The following is a 16031-nucleotide window of genomic DNA, read 5'->3' as shown; positions in this document are numbered from 1 at the left end:
ACCTTATGCCATTGTATTCTATTTGTTAAGTTATTAGGAAGGTAAAGCTCCTAACATTTTGGGATGGTCAAATAACTTGGTGTCAAGCTTCTTGAGTGTTGCTGGAGCTGCACCCTTTCAGGCACGTTGGGAATATTCCATCAAATCCCTGACTTGTGTCTTGCAAATAGTGAACAGGCTATGGGGAGTCAAGAGATGGGTTATCACAGAATTTCCAGAGTTCTGCCTGCTCTTTTAGCCATTGATTTCATGTGGTTAGTCCAGTTCAATTCTTTATCAATGATAAGCCTGACAATAGGATAATTTAGTAATGGGAATGCTGTTCAATAACAAGAGACAATAGTTTAATTTAAGATGGGCATTTCCTGGAACATTTATGACATGAATGCTACTTTCCACCTATTAAGCCAAGCCCTGATGTCCAAGTCAAAATGTGTCAGCGCTGGTTTGGAGGGCCAAAAGACCTATTCCTGTGCTGTATTGGTCTTTGTTCTAAGTCTTTCTGTATATGAACACCAGCACTTCAGTATCAGAAGAATTGCAAATGATACTGAACATTGTGTACTTTTTTTTTTCGGTATTCACTTGTGGGATATGGGCATCTCTAGCCAGGCCAGCATTTATTGCTCATCACTAATTGCTCAGATGGCAGTTAAGCATCAGTCATATTATTGTGAGTCTGCAATCACATGTAGGCCAGATCAAGTAAGGATGACAGATTTCCTTCCCTAAAGAATATTAGTGAACCAGATGGGTTTTTCCTGTCAATCAGCAATGGCTTCATGGTCATCATTAAACTCTTAATTCCAGATTCTTTTTTTATTGAAATCAAATTCCACCGTCTGCCATGGTGGGATCCCATGTTTCCAGAACATTAGCTGAGTTTCTGGGTTGATAATCTTGCAATAATATCGTAGGCCATTGCCTCATGAACACCATCTCCACTTCTGACATACTATAAAATGAGATTTAAGCACAGAGTCAAATCAAATATTATGAGCAGAGATATTTTATTTCATTGGTATCAGATCTCTACAAAGAGGCAAAAGGCAAGAAATTGGAGTCAATGATTATCAAACCAGCCATGATCTCATTGAATGATGGAGCAGACTCAGTGGCATACTTCTGCTCCATCATCTTATGGTTTTATGAAGGGAAATTAAAGTTAATCTGGAAAACAGTGTATTTAAATTGAATTACATCTGGTCAAGCAAATTCGCTTTTGGTCTTCTTTCCTCATGACAGCTCTTTTTGACAAAAAAACACCATTTCCTTCAGAGAGGGTGCAGTTGACTGTTTGAACTCCCTTCTCATTGCATGACCTCAGCATCACCTGCTGTTGGTGGTCACTTTGTCCACCTTCAACATCCTGCAGGATTACTATTGACCAGAAACTGAACTGGACCAACCAAGTGAATACAGTAGCTAAAAGAGCAGGCAAAAGCTGGGAATTCTGTGGTAACTCACCTCCTTCCCTGCTTGAAACTTGCCATCCCAGCAACTACTCATAGCACACAGTGATTGTTTACTAAGCAGTTATGTAACCAACAAGTTTAGTTGTACCATGGTGGTTGGAATGTTCATTTCTATATGAGTGGCGGCATTCCTGTATTGCATCTGGGCAAATAGTAAGGGTGGACTAATATTCACACTTGCTTGAAAGTGCAAGAAAGGTGGCAAATGGAGTTCAATGTGGGTAAGTGTGAGGTGATTCACTTTGGTATGAGTAACAAAAAGATGGGGTATTGGGCTAATGGTCGGATACTTGGTAGTGTGGATGAGCAGAGGGATCTTGGTGTCCATGTACACAGATCTCTGAAAGTTGCCACCCAGGTAAATAGTGGGGTGAAGAAGGCATATGGTACTGGCTTTTATTGGTAGAGGAATTGAGTTCCGGAGTCCTGAGGTCATGTTGCAGTTGTATAAGACTCTGGTGCGGCCGCATCTGGAGTATTGTGTGCAGTTTTGGTCGCCATACTATAGGAAGGATGTGGAGGCACTGGAACGAGTGCAGAGGAGGTTTACCAGGATGTTGCCTGGTATGGTAGGAAGATCGTATGAGGAAAGGCTGAGGCACTTGGGGCTGTTTTCATTGGAGAAAAGAAGGTTTAGGGGTGACTTGATAGAGGTGTACAAGATGATTAGGGGTTTAGATAGGGTTGACCATGAGAACCTTTTTCCACGTATGGAGTCAGCTATTACGAGGGGGCATAGCTCTAAATTAAGGGGTGGTAGGTACAGGACAGATGTTAGGGATAGATTCTTTACTCAGCGAGTCGTGAGTTCATGGAATGCCCTGCCAGTAGCAGTGGTGGACTCTCCCTCTTTATGGGCATTTAAACAGGCATTGGATAGGCATATGGAGGATAGTGGGCTAGTGTAGGTTAGGTGGGCTTGGATCGGCGCAACATCGAGGGCCAAAGGGCCTGTACTGCGCTGTACTCTTCTATGTTCTATGCTTTCTCAGGATCTTACTTATATTGATATCTTCCTTGGGATCCAGGATCTGTGCAGATCACTCATGCCGGGGTCTAGTTTTGTCAGGTCTCTCGGAGCCATATGATCTACAAGACCTGTTGCTTTAATTTCTGCTGCCTAGCAGATCATTGCCATACCAACTTAAAGGTACCACCACACTGGTATCAAGAACAGTCTTATAAACATGCACAGATGTATCAACAAGTCACACAGCCAACAAACTGAAAAGCAAACCTTTGAATATGGCCAAACCTTTCCTACTGCCAAACTCACACTCTATGCTAGCTATATAATATCATTTGAAGCCTTTACAACCATTAGTATTGTATGTCCACAACAAGCAGGTTGACAAAGCCAAAATCAAGACAAGAGATGATGCCAACATATTGCCACTAGGCATATGAAAGGACATACAACCCAGCTGGTAGCACTCTATAGGAAAGTTGACGAGATCTTCATGTAGTGTATAACAGATCACCAGTTCCATGCAGTGGTACAATTACATTGCAGTGACAACCTACAAATCAACTTAGATTCTTAAAATCTTCTACCTGATAGATACCAATGGTCCAGCAGCGGTAGGGCTGATGCACAGATCTCAGTATAGTTACCATTTATGACGTTCAAGTCATATCTACAGAGGTAATACAGACTAAAATGCAATCAACTCAGTCAATGATGTCAAACTATAGTAGCAAGATGGATTTGAAATTTTCAGCAGTTTTAAGGTCAATTAATATTCCATCTCAAGGGCAATGCAACCCCATTCATCGATCCTCTGGGGAATGACATACACATTCAAAAGAAGGGATTGCCATCCCCCAATAGAATTCATGCTTAGAAGGCAAGGTCAAACCACTTTGCCTGTCAACCAATTGTTTAAACATTCTGAGACATGGGACATTCTCCTTCAAAGGCAGAGGAGAGTGATAGAGATACAACAGCCAGAGAGCTGATAAAGACCCACCATAAATTATGTATTGTAACCCTCTCTGCCCCTTTGTTCTCTTTTATATTTTTCCCCTCTCACCTTTAACCTCCCACACCCCAGCGAAAAGACTTTGTCTATTTATCTTATCCATGCCCTTCATGATTTTATAAGCCTCTATAAGGTCACTCCTCAGCCTCCGGCGCTCCAGGGAAAACAGCCCCAATCTGTTCAGCCTCTCCCTATAGCTCAAATCCTCCAACCCTGACAACATCCTTGTAAATCTTTTCTGAACCCCTTTAAGTTCCACAACATCCCTCTGATAGGAAGGAGATCAGAATTGTACGCAGTATTCCAAAAGTAGCCTAAACGTCATGTACAGCTGCAACATGACCTCCCAACTCCTGTACTCAATACTCTGTCCAATAAAGGAAAGCATACCAAATGCCGCCTTCACTATCTTATCTACCTGTGACTCTACTTTCAAGGAGCTAAGAAGCTGCACTTCAAGGTCTCTTTGTTCAGCAACAATCCCTTGCCATTAAGTGTATGAGTCCAACTAAGATTTACTTTACCAAAACTCAACACCTCTCATTTATCTAAATTAAACTCCATTTGCCACTCCTCAGCCCATTGGCATATCAGATCAAGATCAGATCAGGAAACTGTAAACCAAGAACATTCATCAGATTGTGACAAGTCATCAAACCTCCAAGATGGCACATTGTAGATTGAACTGCTGACCTTGTTAACTCTTTTCTACATATTTGTAGAATTATTCAATTGACAATATGTGTCTATATACAATAATGTTTACTGTTTGGAATTTTTTTATTGGAAGAAAAGGGGGATCTTCTGTAAGGTCTCACAGGTAGTATGCATTATGTCTTTGAGGACATGCTTATGATGTCAGCAATGCATCATGGCATCTTCCCTGGGGGCAAAAGGTCTCACTCTTACTGAGGCCACTTGCACGTACTGAAGGAAGTATTCTGTAGTTTGTAACCATATTGCTCAGTAATAGTCCAAAGAAGGCTGTAATTGTAATATTTAAGGAATTACCAAGAGTTGTAATAAACATATAATAAATCTGTCAGTACTATGTGCCCCACATCTAGTTCTTATATTACGGAGCTAGCATAAGTATCAGCTCGTTGGATAAAAAAGGTCATCACTATATCCACAACAGATTGTGACAGCAGAACAGGTCAGGGTTAGCAGCATTGTCTGGTTAGAAAGAAAGGACTCCAAGATTTCAGGCAGTCTAATGTGCCATACTTTTATCTGGACAAGTTGAAATTTGACTTTTAATTTAAATTTTGACGTGTGTGTTAAGACAATGTCAGTTTTTTAATGATCTTCTTGAATGTCAATCTGAAGATGATTTGGAGGAGCATGTGTTGGAATGGGGTAGACAAAGTTAAAAATCACATAACACCAGGTTATAGTACAACAGGCTTATTTGGAAGCTCTAGCTTTTGAAGCACTGCTTCTTCATCAGGTAAAAGCAAATTACTGTGGATGCTCGAATCTGAAACCAAAAGAGAAAATGCTGGACAATCTCAGCAGGTCTGACAGCATTTGTAAGCAGAGAAAAGAGCTGATGTTTTGAGTCTAACTGACCCTTTGTCAAAGCTAAAAAAAAGGGAGAAATGGGGAGGTATTTATACTAGGCTGAGAGAAGGTGAGTCATGGCTCCAGAAGCAAAGGTAGCAATAAAGAGGTGATAAAGACAGTGTATAGAGAGATTATAGGGAGATAGGAGCTGTGAATGACCAAGGCTGAAGGATGACCAATGTGACAAAATATGTGGGGGATGGGGGAGATGGGTGAAGCAGAGGCAAAATGGAAAACAGGGGAGAAGGGTAACAAAGTGGGAAGAGGAGAGGAAAAAGGTGATGAGAGAATGGAGAGCAAGAGAAAGAGAGACAATCAAGAAATAAAAGGTACAGAACAGTGAAACAAATATATTAAAAAAGATAAATAAAATAAATGAAATAAAATTACAGAGCAGAATGAAAACAGAGGGGCCGAGATGGGATAATCATCTGAAGCTGTTGAATTCAATGTTGAGACTGGCAGGCTGTAACGTGTCTAGTCGGAAGATGAGAAGTTGTTCCTCCAGTTTGCGTTGAGCTTCACTGGAACATTGCAGCAGGCCAAGGACAGACATTTGGGCATAGGAGCAGGATTGTGTGTTGAAGTGGCAAGCCACGGGAAGGTCCAGGACCTGATTGCATACAGACCGAAGGTGCTTAGCAAAGCGATCACCCAGTCGGCATTTTGTCTCTGATATAGAGGAGACCACATTGGGAGCAACGAATGCAAAAGACCAAATTGAAAGAGGTACAAGTGAAACGCTGCTTAATCTGAAATGAGTGTTCGGCGCCTTGGATGGTGAGCATGAAAGAGGTAAAGTGGCAGGTATTGCACCTTCTGCGATTGCATGGGAAGGTGCTGTGTGTGATGGGAGAGGTGTTAGGTGTGATGGAGGACTGGACTAGGTTGTCCTGGAGGGACAATCTCTGTGGAATGCAGACAGTGGGAGGGAAGGGAAGATGTGTTTAGTGCTGGCATCGTGTTGGAGTTGGCAAAAATGGCGGAAGATTATTCTTTGCATGTGAAGGCTGGTGGGTTGAAAGGTGAGAACAAGAGGGACCCTATCCTTGTTCTGGGAGGGGAGGAAGGGGGTGAGGGTCATGGCCCGGGTGATGGACCGCACGCTGTCGAGAGCCCTGTCAACAACTGTAGGTGGGAAGCCACGGTTGGAGAAGAAGGCGCGCATATTAAGAGCACCACTTTGGAAAGTGGCCTCATCGGAGCAAATGCGGCAGAGGCGAAGGAGCTGAGAGAAATGGATAGAGTCCTTACAGAACATAGGGTGAGAAGAGCTATAGTCCAGATAGCTGTGGGAGTCCGTGAGCTTGTAATGAATATTAGTGGATAGACTATTGCCGGAAATGGAGACAGAAAGGTCAAGAAAAGGAACGCAAGAGTCGGAGATGGACCAGGTGATGGTGATGAAGGGATGGAAACTGGAAGCGAAGTTTATGAATTTTTCCAGGTCAGGATGAGAGCATGAAGCCGCACCGAAATAGTCACATGGCTGAAATATATTAAACAAACTTAGATTAAAGCATTCATCTTTTAAAATGATTTTGCTCATTTCAGTTCATTAATATGCAAATCCCAGAACTCCTTTTAAGTCACATTCCCAAGATAACTTCAGGTTTTCTAACAAAATGTTTCATCTCAGCTCAGACAATGCATTAAAGATGTGAGGGTAAAGAATGTCTGTGTCCCAATTTTGAGTCAGACTGGTTCTATTTGTGAAGTGGGGTTTATAGAATCCTACATGGATTGACAGCAGGCTATGCATTTTTTGAGCAAAATAAAATATAATTCTGCAATTACACATTCGCCCCATAAATTTATACATGTGTGCGTGCGAGGTTAAAGTCTGCCTGTGTCTGAGCATTGTCTGAGCTGAGATGACATATTTTGTTAGAAAACCTGAAGTTATCTTGAGAATGTGACTTAAAAGGAGTTCTGTGATTTACATATTAATGAACCAAAATGAGCAAAACCATTCTGAAAGATGAAAGACTTAATCTAAGTTTGTTTAACAGATTTCCCTCGCATGACACTGTAACCTTTTGCTATAAATTCTGTGTCTTATGATCCTGTTCCATAATCATCTGATGAATAAGCAGTGCATTGAAAGCTAGTGCTTCCAAATAAAATTGTAGGACCATTACCTGGTGTTGTGTGATTTTTAAATCTGAAAATAGGTCTATTGTCCAGATACACTTGGGGGGATGGGAGACTACGGTTGCCTAGAAACATTCTTCACCACACACATGAAAATGGCTGGGGTATTGCAGAACCTAAACAGGAATCTCATATATTAATAAAATACCCAGTGCCCATTTAGAATGATGTCTTTTCAATATTTGTTCCACGATGGGAAGCTGGTTAACACTTTGGATTAAATCGTGACTGCAGAAATAAATCGCACTTTTAAGAGCTGATAATGCACCCTCAACCACAAGGACTATAGGGAAAGTCGACTCACTTGATAATTCTCAGCTGACAGGTCAGTGCAAAAATATCCTCGACTTTCTCCCTGTTATGGGATGGAGTTATGAAGTAAGGAACCTTTACTGAACAATCATCTTTACTTGCAGTCCTTTGGCTCACCAGGTCACAATATCCAATGCTAGCATCTCCTTTCCTGAAAGTTGTCATGTACCTGGTAAGAGTGGAAATAAGCTGCCACCCCTGGGTCTCCTCCAATTCATCAATGTCTAATTTTGAAATTAGGTTAGAGATGTCTGTACCATTTGGTCTGCTGCCAAGGACAGTGGCAAGATTATATTTATTTGTTCATGGGATGAGGGTGTCATTGTCTGGATGAGCATTAATTGTCCACCCCTAATTGCCCTGGACAATGCTAGCTCTTGAACTGCTGTAGCCCATTTGGTACAGCTGTAACCACAGTCCAGTCAAAGAGCGAGTTTCAGTAATATGACCCAATGACACTGAAGATTATATTTCAAACCCAGGATAGTGAGTGTCTTTGCAGATGATGGTATTTATGTGAATCTGCTGCCCTTGTCCTTCTAGACAATAGTGACCACAGTCTAAGTAGCCTTTTGGTCAATTTCTGCAGTGCATCTTGTAGATGGTACATAGTATTGCTACTGGACTTTGGTGGTAAAGGGGAGAATGTTTGTAGATGTGTGTCAATCAAGTGGACTGCTTTGTTTTGGATGGTGTCAAACTTTTTGAATGTTCATGCACACCATCCATGCAAATGGGAAACTGTTCCAACACACTCCTAACTGTGCCTTGTAGATGATGGACAGAATAACTTAAGGAACAGATGCAGGAGGGGGCTATGTGGTCCTTCAAACCTACCCTGACATAAATAAGATCATGACTGATCTGCCCCATGCCTCAACTTTTTCATGCCAGCAGCTTTTAGCTATCAACTCTTGAATATTTCAAACATCTATCACACCCGCCTTTATGCATAACAGTGATCTAGCATCCATAACTCTAAAGGGCAGAGAATTTTAAATATTCACCATCATCTGGGAGAAGAAATTCAGTTTGAAATGAATAACAAAGAACAGTAAAGCACAGGAATAGGCCCTTCAGCCCACCAAGCATTCACTGACACTGTGCCTTTCTAAACTAAAAACCTGTTGCCTCTACATGGTCCATATCCCTCTATTCCCTGCCTTTTCATGTATCTTTCAAGATGTCTCTTAAAGGTTGCTATTTTATCTGCTATCACCAGCTCCTCTGCCAGCACATTCCAGGCACTTAACACCCTCTGTGTAAAAATAAAACTTGCCTCTTTCCCCTTTTTACCTTAAACCTATATCACCGATAATTGACACATCTATCCTAGGAAACAGTCTCTGACTATGCAGTCTATCCATGTCACTCATAATTTTGTAAACTTCTATCAGATTGGCCCTCAGCCTCTGACATTCAAGAAGAAACAAACCAAAATTTGTCTAATCTCTGCTCATAGCTCATATACTCCAAACTAAGGAACATCCTGATAAACCTTTTCTGTACCCTGTCCAAAGCCTCCACATCCTTCTGGTACTATGGCGACCAGAACTATACACATTATTCCAAATGTAGTTTAACTGAAGTTCTACAAGCTGCAACAACACTTGCCAATTTTTGTATTCTGTGTTTTGACTGTTGAAGGTAAGCATGCTACATGCCTTCTTGACAACCTCAAGGGAATTGTGCACCTGTATACCTTGATCCCTCTGTGTGTTAATGTTTCTAAATGTTCTGCCATTTTCTATATATTTCCCTCTTGCATTGGACCTTCCAAAATGCATCACTTCACATTTGTCCAGATTAAATGCCATCTGCCATTTGTCTTCCCAAATCTCTAGCCTATCTATATCCTGTTGCATCCTCTGGCAATTCTCCTCAATATCTGCAGAACTCCCAATGTTTGTGTCATCTGGAAACTTACTAATCAGGCCACCTACATTCTCCTCCAAATTGTTTGTATATTCTACAAACAACAGAGCTTGCAGCACTGATTTCTGCAACAACACCATAGTTATATGTACCAATTCAAGCTCTAAGTTCATCTGCCTTACCTGCCATACTCCTCCTGTTAAAACAAACACACTTCAGAGTGCCAATCTTGCCATGTTCAGTAACCTCTCTTTTCTTTCTCTTAGCCTTACTGACCTTAATTTCAGATACCTCCATGGTCATTTCACTTGTTTGACCTGTTGCTCCAGTTCCCACTCCACTGCCACACTAATTTAAACCCTCGCGAATGATACTAGCAAACCTCCCAGCCAGGATATTGGTGCACTCCAGTTTACGTGCAACTTGTCTTTTTATACAGGTCCCATCTGTCCTGGCAAGCATCCCAAAGATCCACATATTTGAAACCCTCCCTCCTACACTTGCTCTTTACTCATTTCTACATTCCTATTCTTAGCCTCACTGGCACCTGGCACAGGGAGTAATTCTGAAATTGCAATTCTAACGATCTTACTTTTCAACTTTATACCCAACTCCCTGAGTTCCCTTTGCAGGACCTTGTCACTTTTCCTGCCTATGTGGTTAGTACCTTATTGTCTCCTTATTTTATAAGCATATCTTCTAGTTCAAACTTCCACTTCTAGTGGAGACATCTTCTCAATGTCTACTTAGAATCTTACATTTCAATAAGATCACCTCTCATTCTTCTAAACACTAATGAATAAAGGCCTAACCTGTTTAGCCATTCTTGCTAAGTTAACGTCTTCATTTCTGAATCAACCATGTGAATCTCCAATGAAGGTTTATTCTCTTTTAAATATGTGAAACAGTTTTATGCACAATATTCCAGGTGCTTCCTCACCAATATCCTCTTATACAGTTGTAACAAGACATCCTGATTCTTAAATACCAAAAAATTACTGCAGGTGATGTAAATCAGAAACAGAAACAGGAATTGCTGGAAAAGCTCAGCAGGTCTGGCAGAATCTGTGGAGAGAAATCAGAGTTGCATTCCTATTCTTAAACTGCAAGCCCCAAGCAATAATGGCAAAAAGTTCTATTTGCCTTTTTAATGATTTGCTTCAAGTACACATTAACATTTATATTTCATGCACAAGAACACCAAGATCTCTTTGTACTACACTCTGTTTAGGGGGTCTCACCATTTAAATAATAGTCTGTAATTTGATTCTTCCTACTAAAGTGCATGACCTCATTTTATTATATTCAACTTCATTTGCCAAGCTTTTAAACACTGACTCAAGCTAACTATATCACTTTGCAGATTGCTTATGACAATTACAACATGCCCTGCCACCTATTTTTGTATTACTCTTCCCCATTCACCAAATCATTAATATGGGTGGAACTCTGTCTTTAATACCTGAACCAAATTTACTGCAGCAATTCAAGAAAGCAGTCCTCAACCACCTTCTCCAGGCAACTAGGGATGGGCAATACTTCTTTCCCAACCAGCATCACCATCATCCAATGAATGAATAAAAATAAATGAGGACCTAGGATTGATCTGCTTGGCACTCATTAGTTACATCTTTCCAACTATTTGAAAAGACCCCTTAACCCTGATTCTTAGTCTTCTGTTTGCTAATAAATCTTAATCCTTGCTATTACATTACTCCCAATATCATGAACTCCTACCTTGTGCAATAATCTTTCATGTGACACCTTCTGAAAACCTAAGTGCATTACATCAACCAGTAACATTTATCAATTCTGACTGTAAATGTCAAAGAACATTAGCAAATTTGTCAAATGTAATTTTCCTTTCCCAAAACCAAACTGACTCTGCTGGTTTGTGTTAAGCTTTTATCAACGTACTGCTGTTTCTGCTGGTCGGAGTCATACCTGGAACAAAGGAAAATGGTTGGGGTTGTTGGAGGTCAGTCATCTCAGCTCCAGGACATGATGGCAGGAGTTCTGGAATGTGTCAGGACTCATAGCCTTTGTAATTTCCAGCTGTTTCTTGATATTGTAGGGAGTAAATTGAATGGGCTGAGGACTGGCATGAGTGATGCTGGGACTTCTGGGAAGATATCTAAAGACATTCTTGTTGAAGGCTAAATATCTTTGAAACTGAAATTGGTCATGTATGTCCTAGCTTTTTCTCCTTACAATAGTGAGAGCAGCTTCCAAATTTACACCTAGTGGGACCTCTGCTATGAGACAAAGGACACTCTGGCAAGGCTGATGGCAATCAATAGTAGACAGCAGGCATGAGCCTTCGAAGTCAGCAATGGTGTGCAGGCAGGTAAAGGAGCAGCCCAAATTCCTGCTACTCAAACAGTCCTATTGCCCCATCCAGTCTGGTACACCTTGAGTGCACGGAGAAGGGTTAGAGGTTCCTGATTCCCATTGGCCGATCCATTAATGTGCTGATCATACTGGTCACTATGCTTTCCAGGAATGCCTGGATATTTCTTAAAGCATCTGACAACACCACAGGTATTATCAACTTCCTTATTGTTGCTGGATTATTGATCACATTACCAACCAGGAGAAACTCCATTATATGAAGCATGAGGAGAGATTGAGAAAGCTCATTGTAGCAATGATTGGGAGTATCCAAACCTTGAAAAGTGGAGAAACAGATTTTATGGTTAAGTGTTATGGGGAAAGAGAAGGAAAGTGAAGTTGAGGATTATCAGATCAGCCACGACCTCATTGAATTGTGGAGCACGGTCTACATGGCCTACTTCTGGTCCTATATCGTTTGATCTTATGCTTATGGCTGTTCAGCTTCATTTCTAATCCCTGAACCACAGGAATCTACTTGATAACCTGATTCTTGCTGTTAGGAGGCAAATTCTTACCCACGATCCAGAAGATGTGATCTATTGCTTCAAAAAAGGACAAGTGAGGTTTGTCATTATTAAGCCTCTTCAACTCCATCCAGACATTTCTATCACTCATAGTTCACTTGGATGGTCCTGTCCTTTGTTGATTCGAAGGAAGAATCCAGGAAGGTGATGCAGTTAAACAACTTTATCAGCTCCGGGTAGATGGAGACCAGGTCCTCACCTGCGGCTGTATCAGTAAATTTCACTCGGTTGCATTATTTTCAACACCATCCATCACTTTACTAATGATCAAGGGTAGACTGAAGCTTATTAATAGATTAGATTTGTTCTGCTTTTTCACAACTTGGCATTAAATTTAACTGAAAAACAATGGTCTGGAAGAAAAAAAATTCGGTCAAATGGGAAAAAAATACACTGGTAAATTATTGGTTGGTCTACATAGATGATTGCAACCGATCCAAGAGACAATATAGACCAAGGCTGAAATAATTTGGAATCTTGGCTGTGAACCTAGTCAGACTGACTCAGTGAGCCCATTGCATTATATTTTTGATGATGGAGGTCAGTAGCTTCAAAGCATGATTTGCAAAATGCTGTAATTTCTTCTAGTCTTATTATAGATCCCTCAAAAGAAAAGGTAAAGTATAGAAATGATGTAAGTAACATTCAGTATAATATGCAATATCAGTTCATTCAGAAAAGTTTGTACACACTAACTTTGTGAATTAAGACCATAAGACATAGGAGTGGAAGTAAGGCCATTCGGCCCATCGAGTCCACTCCGCCATTCAATCATGGCTGATGCGCATTTCAGCTCCACTTACCAGCGTTCTCCCCGTAGCCCTTAATTCCTCTAGACAACAAGAATCTATCAATCTCGGCCTTGAAGACATTTAGCGTCCTGGCTTCCACTGCACTCCGTGGCAATGAATTCCACAGGCCCACCACTCTCTGGCTGAAGAAATGTCTCCGCATTTCTGTTCTGAAATGACCCCCTCTAATTCTAAGGCTGTGTCCACGGGTCCTAGTCTCCTCGTCTAACGGAAACAATTTCCTAGCATCCACCTTTTCCAAGCCATGTATTATTTGTACGTCTCTATTAAGTCTCCCCTCAATCTTCTAAACTCCAACGAATACAATCCCAGTATCCTCAGCTGTTCCTCATATGTTAGACCTGTCATTCCAGGGATCATCCGTGTGAATCTCCGCTGGACACGTTCCAGTGCCAGTATGTCCTTCCTGAGGTGTGGGGACCAAAACTGGACACAGTACTCCAAATGGGGCCTAACCAGAGCTTTATAAAGTCTTAGTAGTACATCTCTGCTTTTATATTCCAACCCTCTCGAGATAAGAGACAACATTGCATTCGCTTTCTTAATCACGGACTCAACCTGCATGTTTACCTTTAGAGAATCCTCGACTAGCACTCCCAGATCCCTTTGTGCTTTGGCTTTATTAATTTTCTCACCATTTAGAAAGTAGTCTATGCTTTTATTCTTTTTGCCAAAGTGCAAGACCTCGCACTTGCTCACGTTAAATTCCATCAGCCATTTCCTGGACCACTCTCCCAACCTGTCTAGATCCTTCTGTAGCCTCCCCACTTCCTCAGTACTACCTGCCTGTCCACCTAACTTCGTATCATCGGCAAACTTCGCTAGAATGCCCCCGGTTCCCTCATCCAAATCATTGATATATAATGCGAACAGCTGTGGCCCCAGCACCGAACCCTGCGGGACACCGCTCATCACCGGCTGCCATTCTGAAAAAGAACCTTTTATCCCAACAATTGCTATCGCTGAAGATTTGAATGCAATAAATTGAATTGAACATTCTCAGTATGAGAAGTTTGATGGAATCCCTACTGTGTAGAAGCAGGCCATTTGGTCAATCAAGTCCACACCAACCCGCCAAAGAGCATCCCACCCCTCTAACCTATTGCTGTATTTCTAATGGCTAATCCACCTCGCCTGTACACCTTGGACATTATGGACAATTTTTTTGTTTTAGCATGGCCAATCCACCTGATCTGCACATTATTGGACTGTGGGAGGAAACACACACAGAAATGGGGAGAAGGTGCAAACACTACACAGACAGCCAATCGAGGGTGGAATCGGACCCAGGTCCCTGGTACTGTGAGGCATCAGTGCGAACCACTGAGCCACCATGCTACCCTGAAAGCTGTGAATATTACAGTGAATATTAGAAAATTATCCTTTGAACTACAAAATCACCATCTAATTCTGACTGAGTGTGACTATTCCAAAGATATTTCAGTTGGTTATATGTGGCTTCATGGAAACTGGCTTGAAAAATTTCACTACTTTGTTTTTAACACTTGCGATCTTCCAGCTTACATTTGTGTACAATTCAACACAAATTGTAAATTGCAACTCAAAATTCTGAAGTAACTGAGAGAAAATAGAAACATAATTTTGTTACTGTCAGAGTTATCTGTTTGGAGCATAGCCACATTGTTATGTTTTGCCTTGTATGTTGTATTGAGTGTGTTGTACAATCATGACGGTTTAAAAACAGTGTTTCATTTATTTTCATGGATAGGGTTCCATTCAAATGATAGTTATGCAAACGTTGTGTTCATAATTGGGTAGGTGACTGACATCATAATCTGTTGAATTTTAAAATTATAAATGGAAACTATAGATGGGGTCTGAGTGCCATGGGCTTTGGCAACATGTGAAACAGAATTGATGACAGGTTTGGCAAGGCCACACTTAAATTGAAAGCGCTTCATGCCATCTTTTATGCTTTTCATAAATAACATGGTGAATTTCTTGCCGGGCAGCAGCAAGTTGCCAATTAAAGGGGATTATTGCTTGTTAAACATCTTATTAATAAATCAACATGTCTCATTATTAATCAGCTTGCTATCTTAATAAACTTGCCAACCAAGCTAGACATTGAGAAAACTCAGTGTTGAAACCTGGTGAATTCCGTTCTCTGCTTGCTCCAAATGACATCTAACTTGGACATTGGATACCAACCTGTCAGGGGCATGCTTCATGGGCACTGCACCCACATTGAGAGACAATGACATCTAATAAGTGTCAGCCATTAAGAGTGCTCATGGCACATCTTCAACCCAGGCACAGGAACCTTCTGCTCTTCAATGCTGCACAGAAAGCTGCACCACAAACTATTATGGTAATGCTAAAGTAAGGACACCTGCACTCAGAGACATGCATCCAGCTCAGGGACTGGGCCAGACTGCATCACTAGCTCTTTGTTTCCTGTCTTAATGCTCACTTTTTCTGAGCCTGTCTGAATGCTCACAGCATCCCTGCCTTGAATTGCCTTGCCTAGCCTAGCCTTTTTGCAACTTGCACCCTTGACTAGAGCAACGAGGCTCCTATGATTTTTGTCATGCCTCGCTGTTTAGTGCAGATACAATAGTAGAAAGCTTGTTATGGTTGTTAACAGACTTCATTCAAGATAAGTGGGATAGCCTTTGCTCAAGGGACCCAGACAGTAAGCCAAGGGCAGCCTCCAATACCACCCATGGAATTGGAAATGGTCAGTCAGCTATTTGAGGTGGTCAAGGTCAAGATGCTTTCCACTAAAGATATGAGGAGCTGAATATTGGGCGGCTCACCTGTCTTGATTCTTTCTGCCCTATTAGGGCTGTTTTTCATCTGGAATGATAGAGAGGTATCGATGGAAATAAAAGTGAGTGGGCCAACTGTTACTTTTGATACAGAGGGGCAAGTGTCCCAATTGAGTGAGTTGGTATAATTAGGTGGTGGGGGGGG

The 16031-nt window shown here is 41.4% G+C and overlaps 1 protein-coding gene across 2 annotated transcripts in view; it reads left to right on the top strand.

Annotated features, from left to right (window-relative positions):
- The window catches only part of LOC122563181 (C4b-binding protein-like), a 76559-nt gene that overhangs the window by 5902 nt on the left and 54626 nt on the right, over positions 1-16031 (top strand). The window lies entirely within an intron of this gene.

This window comes from Chiloscyllium plagiosum, unplaced genomic scaffold, assembly GCF_037043375.1.
Source record: "Chiloscyllium plagiosum isolate Xiang-an unplaced genomic scaffold, Cpla_swu_hap1 HiC_scaffold_26, whole genome shotgun sequence".
NCBI classification, from domain to species: Eukaryota; Metazoa; Chordata; class Chondrichthyes; order Orectolobiformes; family Hemiscylliidae; genus Chiloscyllium; species Chiloscyllium plagiosum.
Note: the sequence above shows the minus strand (reverse complement) of the source record. Positions and strands in the feature narration are given on the sequence as shown.